This window comes from Solanum pennellii, chromosome 3 (assembly GCF_001406875.1).
Source record: "Solanum pennellii chromosome 3, SPENNV200".
Taxonomy (NCBI): domain Eukaryota; kingdom Viridiplantae; phylum Streptophyta; class Magnoliopsida; order Solanales; family Solanaceae; genus Solanum; species Solanum pennellii.
The window spans coordinates 65,256,711-65,262,842 of NC_028639.1; the positions used below are offsets into that span (position 1 = coordinate 65,256,711).

The window sequence follows — 6,132 nt, forward strand, 5'->3', positions numbered from 1 at the left end:
GACCGAACTACGTTAAATCTTTGTGTCTTTTGGTATATTTCTCGTTGTCTTCTTACTCGTGGTCTTTCGAGGTTTGCTTTACTAGCTTCCGTATTTACACCTGCTTATTTTCGGTCCTAACAATGTAGTCATACCTACTGTTGGTGGATATAGTAGTGCCAAGAGTACAAGAACCATCCAAGTCTGCCAAAGGGAGAGAAGTTCATTCACTCCATTTCTTTCATTCAATTATTTTTAGGTCCTATAAATTAATTTTCGTCGTGTAACTCGTGACACCACTTGCTAGGTAGGTATATAACCCAATAAATTCAAGAAAAAAGTTCTTTATTTCTTTGCCTATCATCTTATTTATGTATCACAATTGTATCATGGTCTCACAGAAATTTTAGGACTTTACGTTTGTTTTTACTTCATCCACCAAATTACTGACGATTTAGCTAATATTTTTTGTTTTAATTTATTTGACTTGATATATATATTCAAAGTAGGTAATTTTTTATACTGATTAATGTTTGATGTGAGTTCAGATATAAATACTTAACGTTTTTGAAAGAAAACTTACAATGCATATTTAGAAACTCTATGATAACTAGTATAACTCATCATAGTTAACAATTTTAAATATTTAAAATTATTTGAAAAAAATATGAAAAACTCTGTCTCCACAATTTTAAATATTTAAAATTATTTGAAAAAAAATATGAAAAACTCTGTCTCCGTTCATTTATATAATTACATTTGAACTTGACACACTAGAAAACAATAATAGATATAGTTATTTTATCATACACCTCTATTAATGAATGTATATCTTATCATATCCCTTTTATTAATTAATGTTTGATAGGCTTTGTAAAAGGATTACTTAGGAAATAAATAATTAATGCTAAGGTGTAATATTACAAAAACATATTTTGTTTAAAGTGTAAAGTAAAAAAGAAAAAAAAATAAACATAAGAAAAGTAAAAATATATTTTAAAATGATAAACAAGATAAAATAATCGAGAAAATACTATTTAACTATTGAAATTCTAGTCAACAAAAATAACCAGCAGGTGCTTTGTTGTTTCATGCGTGGTCAAAATAATCATTTTAAGAATCAAACTAGTTTCTTTTTCGAAGGTATTCATGACAAGTAGAGTGTAGTAAATTAGATACTATGTGAACCAAATCATAGTTTTATTTTATTTTAGAACACTTGATGCTCACAAGATAAGTCCAAATAAGAAATATTTTTATCCATAGTGTGACGATAAAAACAAAAGAAACAACTAGCTTAAAATGCCGCTACATATAGCATTTCATCTCTTCCCTATTTAGTCCTGAATATAGATATGATATATCGTCCTTAATTAATTATATAGAAATATTCAAATACGCAAGCAATGAGAGGCAAGGGAGTGATGGAGAGAGTGAACGATAAAAAGAACATATTATTTTATATATAGGGAAAATGCATAAGTACCCCCTCAACATATGTCAGAAATCTCAGAGATACATTTACACTATACTAAGGTCCTATTACCCCCTGAACTTATTTTATAAATAATTTTTTATACCTTTTTGGCCTACGTGGCACTAGTTTGAAAAAAATGTCAACACATGTTGGGCCACAAGATGGTGTCACGTAGGCTGAAAAGGGGTATAAAATTATTTATAAATAAGTTCAGAGGTAATAGAATCTTAGTATAGTATAAGTGTGTACCAGGAATTTTTGTCATAGATTGAGGGGATACTTGTGCATTATCCCTTATATATATATATAATATCTTTAAACTATAGCTATATTCCATAAATAAGTTGAAATCTTTTACTTTTAAGTTTGAAAAAAATGTCAACACATGTTAGGTTTTTAGCCTATTTCACTCTAAAAATTAGGTTTTTAGTCTATTTTACTCTTAGAACTAGCTTAAATGGAGGAAAATTGTCCAAACCTTATAAAAAATTCATTTCTTGTCATTCTTTAATACCTAACTTGGAGTGTCAACATTGAGTGAGATAGATTTGCTATGATACCATGTTAAGTTAGATTATAGATCTAACTCACAACATAAAAGCAAGCTTAAAGGAAGAGAAATTGTTCAAGCCATTTAAAAAGTCTACCCATCATTCTTTAACATAATGAGATATTTTTTCTTACACACTTATAATGTTCGAGATCCACCTAATTTTCCTAAATGTTTATCGACTGGAAGTGTAACGATCGGTTTTCGTCATTATAGAAAAGCCAACGCGAAAAAATATTGGGCCGAAAAACTTTTTCGGTATTATTTGAAAATTCCCAACCTAATCCAGATTTGAACGAAATCGAAGTCAGTAAGGTTGGTAACAAATAGGAGGTCTAATTATTAATTTTACCATATGAGTACATAACTTAGACGTTAAGGAATACGTACGACTTTACGGAATCAAATTCGAGTGAGTAGAATTCTCGAAACTAATCTTGGCATGAACGCGTATTTTCTGAGTGTCATAGATTGAAGGTTTGTTGTGAAATTGGGGTGGTGAACTCAAAATCCGACGTTCTATCTCTGTGCAAGCCGCTAGAGCGATATTAGTGCCACCAAGGCGAGGCCGCTCTGGCAGGATTTGGGCCGCCATAGCGGGACAGTCACAACTTAAGTCGGAAATAAACCTCAAAAATGTCATTATTCTGCACTTTTTTATTTTGAGAGACGACCCTAGTCGAAAATAAACCTCAAAAAACGTCATTGACATTCTCACCATTCTTGGATAATTATTGATTGGGGAGGATTTTAATATGAGAATTATGATGGAAATAGTCTTATACCTGGGTATGTAGGATTAAGAGTTTGACCTAGAGTTGATCATTTTGGTTTTAATCAGGGTAATTAACCTTTGTTTATTGATCCTTGTGTTATACTGATTGTTTATATACCAATAACAAGGGGAAATAATTTGAAACAGGAAAAGTTAAGTTTCTTAGGGGATTCAAGCTTGGTTCGAGGTAGATGATAGTCGTGATTTTATATTGTATGATATATGTTTTTACTTGCTACAATATATTGCATAAATGTATGTGAATGTTTAATTTTTTATCACACTAATCATAAATGAGTATGAACAAATAACTATATGTCATGAACCACCTCTTAACCTCTTAATTGTATGATTTTGAAAATGTACAGTGTGATTGTGATTATAGTATTTTGATTGGAGCGTCTGTCACTTTTCGACATACTAACAGGAATCGATTGCCATATACTGGCATAAACTTGAAATAGGTGTCACGATCTGACAGACAAACTTGAAACGGGTGCCACGATACATACACTAATTATTTGAGTATGGATTCCATAATAGGACCAATGACCTGTTGTAAATGCATATTGTTGAGAATGTGATAATTGATATTGTGCATGTTTGATATATGCATGTTTGTAATGTTGTATTGACTTGCTTATATATTGCACTTAGAGGGATAGTCGTGTGATTCTACCAGTACACTGTGATTGTGTACTGATGCTGCACTTGCTCTTTCTTTGTTTCGTATAAGGCATATTCAAGCAGTTTTTGATAGACCTCGCTTAGAAGATAAGTGATCGAATCGAATTCAAGGTGAGCCGGTTCTTCCGAGTTGCCTTGAGTTCTCTTTCTATTTAGATGGTTCCTTGTTCATATATTGGTACATTAACTTTCAGGTTTTAGATATTTAATTATGCGATCCGTTATTAGACTTTTGGAGTTTATGAGAACTCAACTTTATTTTTTACATTTAAACTTGCTTTCGCATTTTTAAATACTCAGCTTGGGATTAGTTGGTTAACATTAATGATTCTCCACTATAAAAATAGTGTAGATATCACTCACAACGGTCTTGATCGTGACAGAAAAATCGAGAGTGTACGTAATAAATTACAGCTAGATAAAATTCATATATTGGGAAAAGGGAAAAAGGACAAATATAGCCCCGAATTATTATAAATGGTACACAGATACCCTTCATCATACTTTTGGAATATTAGTGCCCCTATCGTCTAAAAACTAGAGTATATATACCCTTTATATTAACGGAAATACACGTGCCATAATCTTATCCACCAATCCGACGTCGAATAAGATTGTGTTACATGTCCCTACTTAGTCTTCCGTTAGAGTAAAGGACATATACGCTTTAGTTTTTGGATGGCAGGAGCACTAGTCCAAAAGTATGATGAAGTGTATCTGATATTTGTATATCATTAATGATATTTTGGGGGTATATTTATCATTTTTCCCATTGAAAAATAGAGTGGGAGACTGGCTATGTATACTAGAAAAAAGCCTTACTTCTTCCTAAGCTAATTTTTTTAAAATTAAGTTAGACTCAATTATCGTATCGTTAAAGGTGTTATCATAAACGCCTCTTCCCAAAAAAAAAAAACATTATGTTCACGCAATCGCTATTACATGAATTAGTACGAAGGAAGAAAGGACAATAATGCAGTTCCTAATAAGAATAAAAAACAAGCAACATATATAATTACATGTACTTGAGTAGAGTAGTACTGCATATATATCCTTCCTTAATAATCTTTATTTCATCTTTTGTACAGATAAACATAATCTTAAACGCAATTAAAACGTAATTAATTAATTTAGATTTGACCATTGAGAGCCAGGAGGCTTTGGGTCATGATGATTATTTGCACCTGTTCCTGCATAATCATCTCTTTCCACCAACAATTCCCTCTTCTTCTCCAACTCATCCATCAATACCACCTTCAACAATAAAAATTAATAAATTACTTGGACATATATAAATCATTTACAACTTAATTTGACTTAAAAATATAATTTAAAGTTAAAAAAAACGAATATAAGGAATATTTTAAGTGAAAGATTCCATCTGTTCACAATTTATTTTTAAAATTCTCATTTTTTAAATATTAAATTAAGATGATTTATAATCATTTAAGTGACTAAAGTTTGTTTTTAGACCATAAATAAGAAAAAATATATATCTATTTAAATTTTATATCAAACCACATAAATTGAGACAGAAAAAATAAAAAAATCTCAAGTGAAAGCGTGGAAGTGTTAATACAAATTTCAAACTTTTCTATTATCTCAATTCTTTTTTTTTTTAAATTTCAACCCAATACTTTCCATTTTACCCCATGAGGAAATTAACAAAAAATAAATAAAAACAAGATTGAAGAGAGAAGAAAGAGAACCTTGTCATGAGAAACTTGATTTTCTGTATTTGTCTTAAGACTTCCTGTGAATTATCACCACACAAGACACATATATTAACATATTAAAATCAAGTAACATATATATATATATTAAAAGAAATTAAAAGATTATTTTCTTTAAAAAAAAAAAAGGGTTTATGTCTTACTTGAAGAAGGAACTGCAATTGTTGAGATTAGAAGAGAAAATCCCACAAATATTAGTAACAATAAACTGAGGAAAGAAACCTTTTTCTCCATTTGTTTTTATGACAGGAAAAAGATAGATCTGAGAACAGAAAAATATGACAGCTAAAGGTATTGTCTTTTTATAGGAGGAGCCAATTATTTTAATAATTTTGTAATATTAAAATTGAACTTTTACTTACCTGTCATAATTAATGACCTTATATGTAGTAAATTTCTTTTATCGCCGTAATTAAATTTAAATCACGAATTATAAGGATCATTTTATATTGTATTTTGTTAAGAATGAAACAGTCTTTTCAACACTGTATCATAATTTACGTGGTTACTTCATTAGCAATTACTGTTTTATCAAGTGTTTTCACCTTATCTGGACAGTATTCAGTTTTTATTCTGTTTCAAAGTTGGATATTTAGGTAAATATAATTAATTAATGCTAATAAGTGATTGATATGGTAAGATTGAATTTGCCCCTTTTAGAAAAGAAAAAGAAATGGTTTTATACATACAGTGGGACACGTCATTAAATTATTACTGAAATTATATTTTCAACTAAACGAATATATTTTGTGTGATATAATAAATTTGTACTTTTGTTAAATATATAAATAGTGGATTAATTATTATATTATTTTCAACAGTATGCCACTTTTCTCTAATATTATACTATTATATTTTTACGATATATGTCCCGTTAATTATGTGGAAAAATTTAAATTCGACCAAACACTATGTTCTACTAATTACGTGT

At 29.6% G+C, this 6,132-nt stretch overlaps 1 long non-coding RNA gene across 1 annotated transcript; it reads right to left on the reverse strand.

The window, feature by feature from the left end:
• Nucleotides 1–4,367: 4,367 nt before the first annotated feature.
• On the reverse strand, nt 4,368–5,494 carry LOC107013743. Its single transcript, XR_001456150.2, has 3 exons — nt 5,345–5,494; nt 5,178–5,221; nt 4,368–4,722 (listed from the first exon to the last, which is right to left on the reverse strand). It is a non-coding gene; the product is annotated as an uncharacterized LOC107013743 (long non-coding RNA).
• Nucleotides 5,495–6,132: the final 638 nt, after the last annotated feature.